Genomic DNA, 15,974 nt, shown 5'->3' on the forward strand with positions numbered 1-15,974 from the left:
AATTAGTTCTAACAGTTTTTGGTGGAGTCTTTGGGTTTCCTATATATGGTATCAAGTCATCTGCAAATAGTGACAGTTTCTTTTCTTTTCTTCATTTCTGATGGAGATGCACTTTATTTCTTTTTCTTGCCTAAATGCTGAGGCTAGGATTTCCATTATTATGTTGAATAAAAGTGGTGAAAGTGGACATATTTATCTTGTTCCTGATCTTAGAGAGAAACTTTTCACCTTTTTACCATTGAGTATGATGTTACCTGTGGGTTTGTTACATATGGCTTTTATTATTTTTAGGTATTTTCCCTCTATAGCCACTTTGTTCAGAGCTTTTATCATAAATGGATGTTGAATTTTTTCAAATGTTTTTTCTGCATCTATTGAGATGATCACTAATGTGATTTTTATCTTTGATTTTGTTAATGTGTATCATGTTGAATGATTCGTGGATGTTGAACCATCCTTGCATCCCTAGAATAAATCCCACTTGGTCATGGTATATGATCCTTTTATTTTTGTTTTATTTTATTTTTTTTGAGAGACATCCTTTTAATGTATTGTAGAATTCAGCTTGCTAATATTTTACTGAGGATTTTGCATCAATGTTTATCAGTGATATTGGCTGAAATTTTCTTTTCTGTGTCCTGTTTTGGTATTAGGGTAATGCTGGTCTCCTAAAATGAGTTTGGAAGTATCCCATCATCTTAAATTTTTGGGAAGAGTTTGAGGATAGGTATTAAATCTTTGTATGTTTTGTGGAATTCACCAGTGAAGCCATCTGCCCCTGACTTTTTGTTTGTTGAGAGGTTTCAGATTACTGATTTAATATCCTTACTAGCAATTGGTCTATTTAGATTGTCTATGTATTCATGATTCAATCTAGGAATGTTTTATGTTTCTAGGAATTTATCTATTTCTTCTAGTTTGTTCAATTTGTTGGGTGTATAATTGTTCATAGCAGTCTCTTATGGTCTTTGTATTTCTGTGGTGTCAGTTGTAATTTCTATTTCCAAGATTTTTTTTCATTAGAGCCCTCTTTTTTCTTGGTTAGTCTAGTTAAGGTTTTTCTTTTTATTATTATTATTATTATTATTATTATTTTATTATGTAATGTTAGTCACTATACAGTACATCATTAGTTTTTGATGTAATGTTCCATGATTCATTGTTTGTGTATAACATCCAGTGCTCCATGCTATACATGCCCTCCTTAATACCCATCACCGGGCTCATTTTGTTCATTTTTACAAAGAATCACCTCTTGGTTTCATTGTTCTTTTCTATTTTTTAATCTCTATTTCATTTCCACTCTTATTTTCATTATTTCCTTCCTTAAGTAACTATTGATATGTATGTGCTTCCTGCCATTTTGTTAATTCCTTTATGGCTGTTTTCATAGTTCCTCTCTGTTCCTTTCTTCTCTTTTTCTCTTTCCTTGTGGTTTGCTGGCTTTCTTTAGTGATAGGTTTAGATTCCTTTCTCATTTTCTTTTGTGTATTTAGTGTAAGTTTTTGCTTTGTGACTACCCTGAGGTCTGCATATAACTTCCTACATATATGACTAAGTTGATAGTTACTTAAATTTGAACATATTCCAAAATTTACATTTTTTTTCCACCCCCTCAGAATTTTTTCCTTTTAAAATTTTTTATAATTTTTAATTCAAGTGTAATTAATGTACAATGTTTCATAAGTTTCAAGTGTACAATATAATGATTCAACAATACTGTACACTTGTCAGTACTCATTAAGGTAAATGTACTCTTACCCCCCCTTTATCTATTTCACCCATCCCCCTACCTACCTCTGCTCTGGCAACTATGTTTGTTCTCTCTATTAAAAACCCAAACCTCAGTCTGGGTTTTTGTGTTGTTGTTTGTCTCTTTTTTTCTTTGTTTCTTAAATTTCACCAGGAACCCTCCTGCACTGTTGGTGGGAATGCAAATTTGTGCAACAACTGTGGAAAAAAATATGGAGTTTTCTCAAAAAATTAAAAATAGAATTACCATCTGATCCAGTAATTCTACTAGTGGGTATTTACCCAAAGAAAATAAAAACACTAATTCAAAAAGATATATGCACCCTTATGTTTATTGCAGCATTATTTATAATAGCCAAGATGTGGAAGCAAGTGTCCAGATAAATGAATGCATGTTTTGCATTTTCGATGTCACACTTCACATTTTCTTATTTTATTCATCTTTCAATTTATTATTGTAGTTTTAATTTTACTATTCTTACTATTTTACTATGAAGATTAAACTAGTTGCTTTAAAAGTGATTGATCCACTTTTCCCTTCCTGCTATCTTCTTCTTTTTTTTTAACATATAATGTATTATTTGTTTCAGAGATACAGGTCTGTGATTCAACAGTCTTACACAATTCACAGTGCTCACCATAGCACATACCCTCCCCAGTGTTTATCAGAGGGGGAGACGAACCATGAGAGACTATGGACTCTGAGAAACAAACTGAGGCTTCTAGAGGGGAGACGGGTGGGGGGATGGGTTAGTCCAGTGATGGGTATTAAAGAGGGCACATACTGAATGGAGCACTGGGTGTTATACACAAACAATGAATCATGGAACACTACATCAAAAACAAATGATGTGATGTATGGTGATTAACATAACATAATAAAAAAAAAGAATAGGGAGAATCAATACATGTACATCTAAAAAAAAGTGATTGATCCACTACCTTTATTATCTATTTACCTTTTCCAGTGAGATTTTTACTTTTGTATGTTTTCTGTTATTAATTAGTGTCATTTCTTTTCAGTTTAGAGAGGTCCCTTTAATATTTCTTATAAGGAGATTTAATGTTCATGAACTGCTTTAGCTTTTGCTTATCTAAAAACCTCTTAATCTCACCTTCAATTATGAAATATAATCTTAGTGGGTAGAAAATTCTTGGTTGGAATTTTTTTTCTTTCAGCACTTTACATATATTGTGTCACTCTTTTTTGGCTTGTAAAGAAAGATTTCTGCTGAGAAATCTGCTGATAGCCTGGTGGGGTTTTTCTTGTATGATTTTGTTGTTTTTATCTTACTGCTTTTAAGATTCTCTCTTTATCTTTACCTTTTACCTTTTTAATTACAATGTGTCTCGGTGTGGCTCTCTTTGGGTTCATTTTATTTTGGACCCTCTGTGCTTCCTGGATCACTATGTCTGTTTCCTCCCCAAGATTAGGGAATTTTTCAGTCATTATTTCTTCAAATAAGTTTTCTAGCTTTTTCTCTTTCTGTTCTCTTTCTGGGACCCTAATGCAAATGCTATTCCACTTGATGTTGTCCCAGAGAATCCTTTAACTTATCTTCATTCTTTAATTTTTTTTTTTTTTCCTTTCGTTGCTCTGAGTTCTGTTGGGTGAGTTCTATTACTTTGTTTTCCAGGTCACTAATCTGATTTTCAGCTTTATCCAGTCTGCTGTTGAACCCTTTACTGTATTTTTCAGTTCAGTTGATGTATTCTTCAGCTCTGTAACTTCTGTTTGGATCTTTCTTATATTTTCTGTCTCATTGTATTCATCTATGCATCCATCCAACTCTCTCCTGAGTTTGATGAGTATCTTTACGACCATTGCTTTGAACTTTATCATAGATTGCTTATTCCAATTTCATTAATGTCTTTTATTCTGATGTTTTGCTTTGCTCTTTTGTTTGGGATGTATTCCTCATCTCCTCACTTTGCCTGACTCTCTGTATTAGGCAAATCAACTACCTCTCCCAGTTTGAAGGAGTGGCCTTTTGTAGGAAATGTCATGTGGAGCCCAAAACACAATTCCCTCTGACTAATAGAGCTAGTTCTCAAGGGTCATCCCTGTGTGGGCTGCACACATGCATTCGCTATCTTGGAGTCACATCCATGGTACAAGGGTGGGTGGGGCTGCTGCCTAGCCTGGCTGCCAGTACATGCTAGTCTTTCAAGAAAAATGATCAAGAAGGGAAGGCAAAAGTGGCTACACTGAGACACAGGTTATGCTTCCATCACAGTAAGTTTATTGCAGTGGTGACAATGAGCCCTGTAACATTTCTTGGCTAGGCTCATGAGTAAAGAGTGGATGTAACAAGATTTTCAATATTAGAAACGATTAAGGAATAATATATTTTAGATTATTTGCCAAAATAGCAAACAATATACTTCCTATAATTTGACTTCTGGGGCGCTAAAGTAAATTGCTTGAAGAAACTGGATCTTAAAGATTACAAATGGAGAATTTTTGAAGTATATCCATATTCAAGTAGAGATCAAAGAAGCCCAACCACCAAAAGAACTGTGGGCTGACTTACTATGGCAACTGGGGATTGAGTAAAAGTTCTTTTTAAAAGGGCTATCTTGAAGATTATGACTTAGACTTTTAAAGAACTAAGGTGCTAGAAGGAATCATATGTGAAATTCCTCGAATGAAAATTTATTGATTTTAAAACAAAAACAGAAAGAAGAGAAGGCAAAAGATCAAATCTCAATTAGAGTGGTGAAAAGAAAGGCAGCTCCAGAGAGGTAATTTATTATTTACCCATTTATTTATTTGGCTAGATTATAAGTGCATGTATTTTTAAAGCTGAAAGGTAAAAAGTAGCAGGAAGCATGAGGTTTAAATCATAATAGTCATAGTCAAATCATATAGTAAGAGACTATAATGAATCCTGGAGCAAGGTCTGTAATGAGATGAGAAGAAAGGGGCATTCAGCCAAGTGCACAGTAGATGTGCTGACCTTGAATTGATCAATGGGTAATTTGCTTTTGACACCAGAGAAAATATTAGATGGAAGAATAAATTGGTACATTGGTATGAAGAAGGGTAAGAAGTTGATGCTTGTGCTTGAGCAATTTAATTTTCTCAATCCAGGAGGGGGTTACGGGAATTTTTCCTAGTATGAAATTGAAAAGATGGGTTTCAAGTAGAAGCGAAAAGTCCAGCTGGGGTTGTAGATCCGGAAGCCATCTGTAGTTATGTGCATGAGGATAAGATCTTCCAGGAGTAATGTTAGGTTTAAAAGAGATAAATGTTGAACCTTGGAGAAAAATATCTGGGAAGAGCAGAGGGTACCATTCCTTCAAGGGGGCAATGGAGAAGTTTGGAAGGAGGAGGGCTCAGAATCCAAGAAAGGCAAGAGTCCCAAACAGCTGAGTGCTGAGCACAGTGTATTGCCACAGCATATTAGAGAAAATACGATGGAAATGACCAGTTAATTCCTAACAAAGTAGATATCTTAGTTAAAGCAGTTTTGGTTATGCTGTGGGAGAGAAAATAAATATAGATTCTTTTTTCTAGAAACTAGAACAGACCTTAGAAATTATAGCCTTCCTCCCTCCTTCCTTCCTCTTTTCCTTCTTTGCTCTTTTTTAGAGTTAAATTTTAAATGAAAGCTATTTGAATATATTTTAAATTGAGAACAAAAAATGGAGTGGGAAAATAGAGGAAAGAAAGAGAATACTGGACAAGATTAGATGCATTCTCTAAGATGGGAAGTAAGGAGAAAAGAATGGTGAGTAGTGGAGGGAGGTAAGTCCTAAAGACGAGGAGATTCATGTCTGGTGCCCTCTCCATTCTCTGAAGCTGTCAATAAGTGAACATGGCTGTGGACATGAGATGAAAGCTTAAGAAGCATGCTAAATTCAGGAAACAGTACTGCAGGACAGGAAGAAGGGAGCTAATGTCCAAGGAAACAACAGAAAGAGTTCAGTAACCTCTACAAAAAGTGAGGGTGTATTACTCTATTATAAAAATGGAAAAGCATCAACAATATAAGTTCTACAAAACACCCATGATTCATGCAATAACTTCCATAATGTTCTATAGAACTTTGTGTCAGACATTAAGTCCGGAAATGATTGACAGACTGTACCTTCTCCAATAAAAAGACTGAAATCTCTTTTATTAAAACTAAAGAAACATTAAACCTCAATAGATTTCATTTATTTGAAACAATAGAACTTAAAACTAATAAAAGTCAATAAATAGAGGAAAAAGTTGAAGTAGGATTGTCTAGAAAGTAAAATTTCTTGGCTGCACTGACCTTAAATTTAGTTATTCTTATTACCTATACACTAACATAAAATGTTTGGGGGTTCGGGCTTCATGTGTCCCCAAATGGCAAGGTCTGTGGCTCTGTCCTGACCCTCTTGATAAAAAGAGATTTTTTATCCTCTTGAGAATGCTTTTTCTTAGCTCTTTCTTGATTTATTATTCCCCTAACAATGTCAATCCATTAAATTAGAACTAACATAAAGTAACTTCCTTAGCTTTGGTAACCTGGGAGAAAGTTTATAAGAGTATGGAATCATTGAATTATTCTTCCATCTACATCTGTATTAAGGACACATAAAGACTTTTTAGAACAGAGTTTCGTAGCTAGCATATACTCAATTAATATTACCTATTTATAAAATATTAAATTCAGTGAAATACTATGTGTATGTGTGTCTCTCCCAAAATGAATCTGAAAAACTTGGCACACTGGAGAAAAATGCTTTGAAACATCTCTCAAATGAACAATTTTTAGATATTACATTTTAGAAATGAAATAACAGTATCAGATAATTGGCAGCAAAGTCATTTTCCCAAGTACTGATGCCAAGCACATGGCAGACATCCATTATGGGTTGATGTAGATCAAAAGGGGCTGAGACACCATCTCATGCTTATAGAATTTCAGAATTAGAGACATTTGGAAGGGAAAAGTTAGCATCATTTGCCATGTCAAAGCCAAGCCATGTGCACTGAGCTGCTTTTCCTCACTAGCCAGGCCCCAGTCATTCCATCCTTATTTACCACCCCCTCTGGATTTCTTATAATAGCCGATGCATGCAGAATTAGTCAAAACTAAATGCCTCACTCCAGTTACAACAAAGGCTGACTTAGGGTCTTCCTGTTGGTGACAAGTCTCTGTATTTGCCTGGCAAGCCAGAATTTTTCCCCCTCTCCAGATGAGCGTGCATGAGTGAACCATCTAAAAGTACTTAGAAAAAAAAAATTGTCTCCTAATTCTAGAGGAGGGAGGATCCAAACATCTCTCTCCTTTCCTGGACCCCCACCCAAAGCCCTAATTTTCTTCTATTAGATCTTACCACATTCTCCGGTCACTTAGAACACCAGTCTCTTTAACAAAATAAATTTATGAATTGATACATGGCTTTAAAACATACTTGAGTACTTCCAGGACTTTGAAAGACCTCTTGAGATAATGTATTCAGACTCCCTGGAACACATAATCCATACACACATGGTGAAGAAATGACTTGGGGCTAACAGTAGGCTTTAGAGGGTAGAAGGAGGAAAGGGGCAGTTGACTCGTCATGTTAAACTCTGTGTAACACGGATGAAGTGGAGAGCTTGAACTGCAATGTTATTGTAAATTTTCCAGTAATCTAGATTTCTGAATTGCAAATACTGGAAACCAGTTTTGCCTTCCTGCTTCACACTGACAGCGACACTTTGCTTGCCCACATCAGAGATCTTGTGGCTTTTGATTCATTCTGTTGTTGATACCTCCTCTTTTGTTTTCTCAAAATGTAAATATTTGTTCTGTCTGCATCCTAATTGCTAGTCTTGGTGTCTTATTGTGTATGAGGCCTGTGGTAACTCAGATGCCTCAGGATCCCTTGCTATGTGCTGGGATTTCATGTCTTATGACATTAGCTTGGCATAGCTGTCAGCTACCCTGTTCCATGCCCCTGACTAAACTGCAGTTATGTCTCTAATTGAAAGCCAAAATTATTTTATTCCTCTCTACAGAGAGGAAACCCAGAACTATTACTCTGTACACACACCAAACCACAGGAGTCTGGGTGAGGGTCTGTAATGACAGGGCCTCCTACACAGCACATTTGCAAGCTTTCTACTAATTACCTTAATTTTCTTTGTCTAGACTAACTTATTGCATCGAAGAGCTCCTTTTCTAAAGGGGTGGGGGTGGGGGTAAAAGGGACATCGTTAGTCCTTCAATTCCTGCCAAGTAAAGAGGAGAGAAAAACATGAATAGAACCAAGAAAACAAATAAAACAGAACAAGATTAGCCCTTGAGTGGGCTGTTTCCTAGAGCACATGCTGGTTTAAAATTGATCTGGGAGGTTGTGATCTAGTAAGACTAGAATCTCTACCCTTAACAGCAGAAAACACATTAAGCAATATATAAACCCAAAGAAGAAAGGTGTTTCATAAGAGAAGACCCTCACTAAGCAGGGAAATAACACTCATCAGTGTATTCCCTACATCACCAGCAGTAATGAAAACTCTTCTGTTTTGTTCTTCTGCTTTCATGACATTTTCCTAGTTTGTCTTTTCTGATTGAAAAAAAAAAGGGGGGCTTGTTTGGAATAACCTGGCTTCTGTGGCTCATGCTTGTGGTGAACACTAAGAGAAAGGTAGTATCTCAGCTATAAGCCATTTTGAAAACTTTTTCCTTGGATAAAGCAGTTGGATCAGCTCACATAATAGCAGGCTGCATTTTCACTGTTCTTAAAAGCTAGCACCTCTAGCTTTTCAACAAATGTTGATATTTACAGACTGTATGGCTTTAAGGCTAGGGAGAGGAGCACCAAAGGTGCTCATAGATTGTCACGGTGGATTGAACGACCAAAGGGCAAGGCTGGCCCCTCCTGGGCTGCAGCTGTCCCTTTGGTTGCCAGCAGGCCAAGGCCATGGGAACACTGGTCCTGGCTGGGAGCCCTAGAAGCTCCTTTCCTGTGGGACAGTCTCTTTAGCCAAATTCTCAAGCCCCTGCTGGTGAACTCACTTCCCACCTCTCTTCTGTTGGGAACATTACATTTATTTCCATTTGCCATATTCAAAGACTTATTGGTTTCCTAGGATATAATGATGGGTTTCATTTTACTGCTATCTTGTGTTTCAATTGTTCCCCTTGATTGATCGACTTTTGAATTTGGTTAAATTAATTCTCAGTGGGCCAAAAATTCAGGACTTTTTTTTTTTTTTTGGCCTCTTCATAAATTGTGCATTATAAAGATATTTTCCTGGATTAAATATTGGGTTTCTATTTCTAAATCCGAGGGAACCATTGAGGCAAAGATTGTGAAGGTCCCAAAATGTGTCTTGTGTCACTGGCCCCAGGATGGGTGTAAATAATCTGGACTGGGCAGGTACACACTTGGAAGTGAGTAGTGCTGTTGCTATCTTCATCGCTCATTTATCCATGTCATTACTCCAAGCCCCATTTCTGGGAGACATAATTATACATTGATTAGATCAGTGATTTTCAGCCAGGCATGACTTTGTTCCTCAAGGGATATCTGTCAATGTCTGGAGTCATTTTTGGTTGTCACTACTGGGGAGTGGAGTGTTACTGGAATCTAGAGGGTAGAGGCCAGGGATAATGCTAAACATCCTGCAGTGCTCAGGACAATCTTCCACAAGAAAGAATTATCTTGTCCTTGATGTCAATTGCATCAAGACTGAGAAATGAATTAGATTGACAATTTGCTGCTCTATCGCATCTCTACAGATGTGATGGAATTCAGAGCTATCTCTATTCACTCTATGGAAACTGATTCAGCATTTTACTTTCTTAGGAGCTGATACATTTTTCTTATAATGCTGGATAACTCTTTGGATTTTTCCACTCAGTTTTAAAGAACTGGAATCCTATGAAACTGTGGCATAAGATTAAAGCCGAGCAAATCTGACATAAAACTTTGCTTATGCTTCTGATTTGGGACAAATATGTCATAATTTTTTGTGCTTAGTAGATTTGTATCTAGATTTTTTTTTTCCTAGTAAATCGAAGTTCTTGCAAAATTATTCACCATCTCTGAGGGAAAAAAACTCCTTCCACTTACACAAATTCTATGAAATCCCACCCAAAATTCACCTTCTTTTTGAAGCCTTCCACTTTCCTTCTTACATATTCTCAAGATCTCATTAAAATATTAATTCCTCTGTGAAACATCCCTAAATGCCCTAGGCTGAATTTTTTAGATCACTATATTTTGGTTATTTGTCTGCAATTTTATCTCCCCCATCAGATTGTGAATTACCTAAGGTTGGGGCCAAGCTTGCTTCATGTTAGGATGACTGTACAGCCCAGCAGAGTAAGCAGAGAAAGTGCTCTGTAAAATGTGTCAGATAATGAGTCCAGAAATTATCGCAAATATTTCATGTCTATTTTAGAAACAAAGTACACCTTTAAAAAATATTTGATATAAACACAAAATATGTCATCAAAGGTAACTTGCTATAAAACTAAACCTACCTTGACATTGGTCTTTCATAGGAATAACTAAGTAATTACATTTCAAAAGGGGTTGATACATAAGCCTAACACTATTTCTGAAATTTGATACGTTAAGAGAAATACCATGTATAATATGAGACTATTATAATTTAAAAAGCATATTATATGCTTTCTTATGGAAACAAGAGTAGAACTAAGGTGGCTCATATATTCAAAATATTCCAACTGTGACTCAAAGAACTCATTATATCAATTATGCCTTTGTGTTTTCTATTATTATAAGAAAAGTGATTCCACTCCTAGTTTTTAAAGCACTTTCAAGTTCATCTATACCCCTTCAAAGATCCCTTTTACTTCATTTTATGATTTTTATAGTTTGAAATATGTGTTTTTGATATCCTGAATGCAATACTCTATTCCCTTTTCCTATCTCAACTGCCAGTGTTGTTTTATCTGTGGTTTGTGTACATGTTGTAAGGAACTAAACTATCAGAACTTTCTGGATCTTCTCATTCCTCCAGCCCATGAAAAGTTATACAATTCTCAAAGTTCAAAACTTAACATTACCCACACCAATTCATTTCATAAAGATTAGACTAAGTATTATATGTTACTAAAATATAAAACATCCAGAACATGAATGTTTTGCATAAAACTAAACAAAAAACCTTTGGTAGTTATTTAATTAACCAAGTAACTTATTAATTAGTTATCATTTAAGCCCAAATAAATAATGTTTAAAACAAAACTAATTAATTAACAACTCCCAACTTCTACCCAATTTCTTCACAGGTGTCTCCAATTTCTCTAGGAAGACTTTTTCACTTTCATCATTTGGCCACTCTGTGTATGTCTCACCAGACCACTCACTGCCAGATCTAAAAGGTAGGGACATATGCACATGTCTTTCTAAGATTGTAGCTCCTTAAGGGGAAGGTTGTCACATTTATCTTGCCTTCCCACAGTACCTACCACAGAGTTTTGCACATAACTCACTAAATTCAGTGGAGGTATGCACTACGAGAAGCTTACAAATAATACTCCTTGCACAACATTTGTGCTTCAAAGGTATGCTTCCTTTTCAGAGATTTGTAAAATATACTGCAATGTGTTGACCCTGTCCATGGTATCTTTTGGGAATAAGAGAGAAAATAAAGGGATGCCTGGGTGGCTCAGTTGGTTAAGAGACCACCTTTGGCTCAGGTCATGATCCCAGGGTCCTAGGATCGAGCCCCGCATCAGGCTTTCTGTTCGGCAGGATGCCTGCTTCTCCCTCTCCCACTCCCCCTGCTTGTGTTCCCTCTCTCACGGTGTCTCTCTCTATCAATTAAATAAATAAGTAAAATCTTAAAAGAGAGAGAGAGAAAATAAAATTTTTATTTCATTGAAAAAGTGGTTGTTAACTTATAAGTATTAATCCCTTGCTTTGTTCGCTTGATGTTTTTAAGTTCCATTTTAGATGTCAGGAACACAAAAAAGTAACTTGTCCTTTGTGGCCTTATAATATAATTAGGAAGGTAGACTGCATTCATACATGTGAAAAAAATACATAGTGATATAGGATATCGTGTAGAAATTGCTGATGGAAGGAAGGAAATAGTGCCACCAGAGTTCAGATGAGAAAGAAGACACTGAAGACTGAGGTGCCTGTTGATGGCCTAATGGGGGAGGTGGAAATTGGCCTGACCTTAAAAAGAAGAGAAGGATTTAAAGGGGAGGCGATGATGAAGGGTATTCTTGGCAAGAAGTGTGAAGAAATGTCTTGGATGCTGGAATGTATATGGCATGGTTACAACAGAGAGATGGGAGAGGAGTATTTTGATGTGAAAGGTTAGGCACATTGCTGGAGACAAGGGAAACAAAAGCAAAAATGAACTATCGGGACTTCATCAAGATAAAACATTTCTGCGCAGTGAAGGAAACAACAACAAAACTAAAAGGCAGCCTACGGAATGGGAGAAGATATTTGCAAATGACATATCTGATAAAGGACTAGCATCCAAAATCTATAACGTACTTATCAAACTCAACAGCCCCAAAATAAATAATCCAGTTAAGAAATGGGCAGAAGACATGAATAAACATTTTTCCAAAGAAGACATCCAGAGGGCTAGCAGTCACATAAAAAGATGCTCCACATCACTCATCATCAGGGAAATCCAAATCAAAACCTCAATGAGATACCACCTCACACTGGTCAGAATGGCTAAAATTAACAACACAGGAAATGACACATGTTGGCGGGGATGTGGAGAAAGGGGAACCCTCCTACACTGTTGGTGGGAATGCTAACTGGTACAGCCACCTCAAAAAGTTAAATACAGAACTACCCCCACAATCCAGCAATTGCACTAGTAGGTATTTACCCCAAAGGATACAACAATACAGATTCAAAGGGGTATAGGCACCTCGATGTTTTTAGCAGCATTATCAACAATAACCAAACTATGGAAAGAGCCCAAATGTCCATCAACTGGAGAATGGATAAAGAAGATGTTGTATGTGTACACACACACACACACACACACACACACACACACACACACACACACACACACACACACACTGGAATACTACTCAGCCATCAAAAAGAATGAAATCTTGCCATTTGCAATGACATGGATGGAGCTAGAATGTATTATTATAAATGAAATAAGTCAATCAGACAAAGACAAATACCATATGATTTCACTCATATGTGGAATTTAGGAAACAAAACAGATGGTAAGGGGCAAAAAGAGAAGCAAACTATAAGACTCTAAACAATAGAGAATAAACTAAGGCTTGATGGACGGAGGTGGATGGGGGATGGGCTAAACGGATGACAGGTGTTAAGGTAAGTACTTGTTATGATGAGCACCAAAACCAATATTATACTATGTGTTAACTATTAGAATTTAAATAAAAATTCAGAAGGAAAAGAAAAGGTTAGGAAGGGGCCTCTGAGCAGACAGAGTGGAGCATTCAGATTAAGAATGTCAGATGTGAAACAAAGGAAGTCAGACTGGTCTTGATAACTAAAAAGCTTTTTTTTTTTTTAAAGATTTTATTTATTTGACAGAGAGAGACACAGTGAGAGAGGGAACACAAGCAGGGAGAGTGGGAGAGGAAGAAGCAGGCTTCCCGCTGAGCAGAGAGCCTGATGTGGGGCTCGATCCCAGGACCCTGGGACCATGACCTGAGCTGAAGGCAGACGCTTAATACTGAGCCACCCAGGCCCCCAACTAAAAAGCTCTTTAACAAAGTAGTGAATGCATGAAGAGGTGTCTTCTGAGGATTAATATGGCACTTAAAGGAAAACTCTGGGAACAGAAGTCTTTGGGAGAAAATTATAATTATCTACTTATTATATTAAAAAAGCACCAAGAAGAAGTCAGGCTCCAGCACAGTAAATGCTGACTGACAAGTTATTGAATAAATGAGTAAGCAGATGTGAGAATCACAAATATGTTATCTGATAGAGAAAGAGAAGGGAATGCTAAATCATTGTAAAGGAAGATAATAGGATTTAGCAATAAATACTTGCTTTTTTATTTTTATTTTTTTATTTTTTTAAAAGATTTTATTTATTTATTTGAGAGAGAGAAAATGAGAGAGAGAGAGAGCACGAGAGGGAAGAGGGTCAGAGGGAGAAGCAGACTCCCTGCCGAGCAGGGAGCCTGATGTGGGACTCGATCCCGGGACTCCAGGATCATGACCTGAGCCAAAGGCAGTCGCTTAACCAACTGAGCCACCCAGGCGCCCAAATACTTGCTTTTGTTTAAAAAGGAAGATTATATGGATTTTTGTTTATGTAAAAAACATAGAAATAGGATTTAGGCTCTTCAATCTTATAAAATATCTAAGATTTTCTTCTGAAACTTCCAAATCTTCCCCAATTGCTCAGATTTAATTTCTCAGTCATAATCCTTAGAACTTTGCATCTAGTTCTCTTAAAGCTCTTATAGTTTAGTCTATATTGTATTATTTTTTTGAACAAGATTCAAAAGCTTTTGGGGTGCCTGGGTCGCTCAGTCAATTAAGCATCTGCCTTCGGCTCAGGTCATGATCTCAAGGTCCTGGGATCGAGTCCCACATCAGGCTCCCTGCTCAGTGGGTAGTCTACTTCTCCCTCTCCCTCTGCCCCTCCCCCTGCTCATGCTCTCTCTCTGTGTCTCAAATAAGTCAATAAAATCTTTTTAAAAAATCTTCAAAAGCTTTGGCCTTCGGTTGATAGGAAAATAATGTTTCCAATAACACATATATAAAGAATAAACTGGTTTTGCCAAAAAAATTATAGATCTAGTTTAAGATATTGAGAGTTCAAAGTAATTGTAGACTTTCAGTAAGAAGTATCTAATTGATAGACAAAGATATAGAGTGAATTTAAGACCGAAGATTTGGCAGAGGTGTCCTATTAAGTCATGAGAATGGATGAGATTCCTGAGAGAAAAGCGAAAAGGTTGTACAAAATGAATGCCATGTTCAAGGAGGGAATAAAGAGAAGTAGAGAAGCCACTGACTTTCATTTAAAAGAAAACTTTTTTTTTAAAGATTTTATTTATTTATTTGACAGAGAGGGACACAGTGAGAGAGGGAACACAAGCAGGGGGAGTGGGAGAGGGAGAAGCAGGCTTCCCGCGGAGCAGGGAGCCCGATGCGGGGCTCGATCCCAGGACCCTGGGATCATGACCCGAGCCGAAGGCAGACGCTTAATGACCTAGCCACCCAGGTGCCCCTAAAAGAAGACTTTAAAGGTAAAATAAGAACTAGGTCCATGAGGAATCACAGAAACTAAGGGAGGAAAGTAATTTTAGAAGAAGATAAAAGTAACCGAGGAAAATAATGACTGAAAGAAAGACCTTTGGAGCTGGTATTTAAAAGGTCACTGGTAACCATTGGGAAAAAGATCCAGGGGCACCTGGGTGGCTCAGTCAGTTAAGCATCTGGCTCTTGGTTTTGGCTCAGGTCTTGATCTCATGCGTTGTGGGATGGAGCCAGAAGGGTGAGTGTGTGTGTGTGTGTGTGTGTGTGTGTGTGTGTGTGTGTGTGTGTGTGTGCAGCGAGCCCATTAGGACATTTGAGCAGATTGACAAGGTAAGAAATCAGTAGGGAGTAAAAGATTAAAGATGCAACAGGAAATAATGTGCATTAGAGCAGCAGAAAGTTCAGGAGGATACCAGGACTTACAGGCAGGACAGGGATGACTACCACAAGGACGAGCCTTGTGAAGGAGGAGGTGCAGCTTTTTCTCTGAGATACGATGGAAGAACAAGAGGTCCAGCAAGCTATGAATATGTGCTCTGAGACTGTGTAAAAGGTGTGGCTCTGAGTCATGCAGAGGTAGCAAGGAATAAAAAGGAAGGTAGAGTTCCATTTATGGAAAGAAGTGAAGATAATCAGAGGGGTAGAATTCTGAAAACAGCCTGTGGAAGCAAGAGACAACACGATTATGGGGAAACTTAAACCACGAGGACCCTGTGAGCTTACAAATTAATAAATACATGGCACAATTTCCAGCTTTCTGGAAGATTGAGTGGATGTGGGTGTGACTCAGGATGGGGGGCAACATAACCAAAGGCCACAATGAAATGTGGCGTGGGAGGTCGGAGAGTAAGAGGAAATGGAATAAGGCCAAGCATAGCATTAACTCAAAAGCTAGAAAGGATCGCTTTCTGTTAAAAATGAAAGATAGAAATAGAACTCTATTAAATAGTGTCAACGCCAGTTTCTAATGTTTAATTTTCTTGCTTTATAATGGCATTTCCTTTTCCATATTTACATTGTAGACTGATCTGTTGGGTT

The 15,974-nt window shown here is 37.2% G+C and overlaps 1 protein-coding gene and 1 non-coding gene across 5 annotated transcripts in view; one reads left to right on the plus strand and one right to left on the minus strand.

The window, feature by feature from the left end:
- The window catches only part of GREM2 (gremlin 2, DAN family BMP antagonist), a 109,319-nt gene that overhangs the window by 38,525 nt on the left and 54,820 nt on the right, over window positions 1-15,974 (minus strand). The window lies entirely within an intron of this gene.
- LOC113933783 lies at window positions 3,914-4,029 on the plus strand. The gene has a single exon (XR_003523490.1). It is a non-coding gene; the product is annotated as a small nucleolar RNA SNORA1 (small nucleolar RNA).

This window comes from Zalophus californianus, chromosome 10 (assembly GCF_009762305.2).
Source record: "Zalophus californianus isolate mZalCal1 chromosome 10, mZalCal1.pri.v2, whole genome shotgun sequence".
NCBI lineage: Eukaryota > Metazoa > Chordata > Mammalia > Carnivora > Otariidae > Zalophus > Zalophus californianus.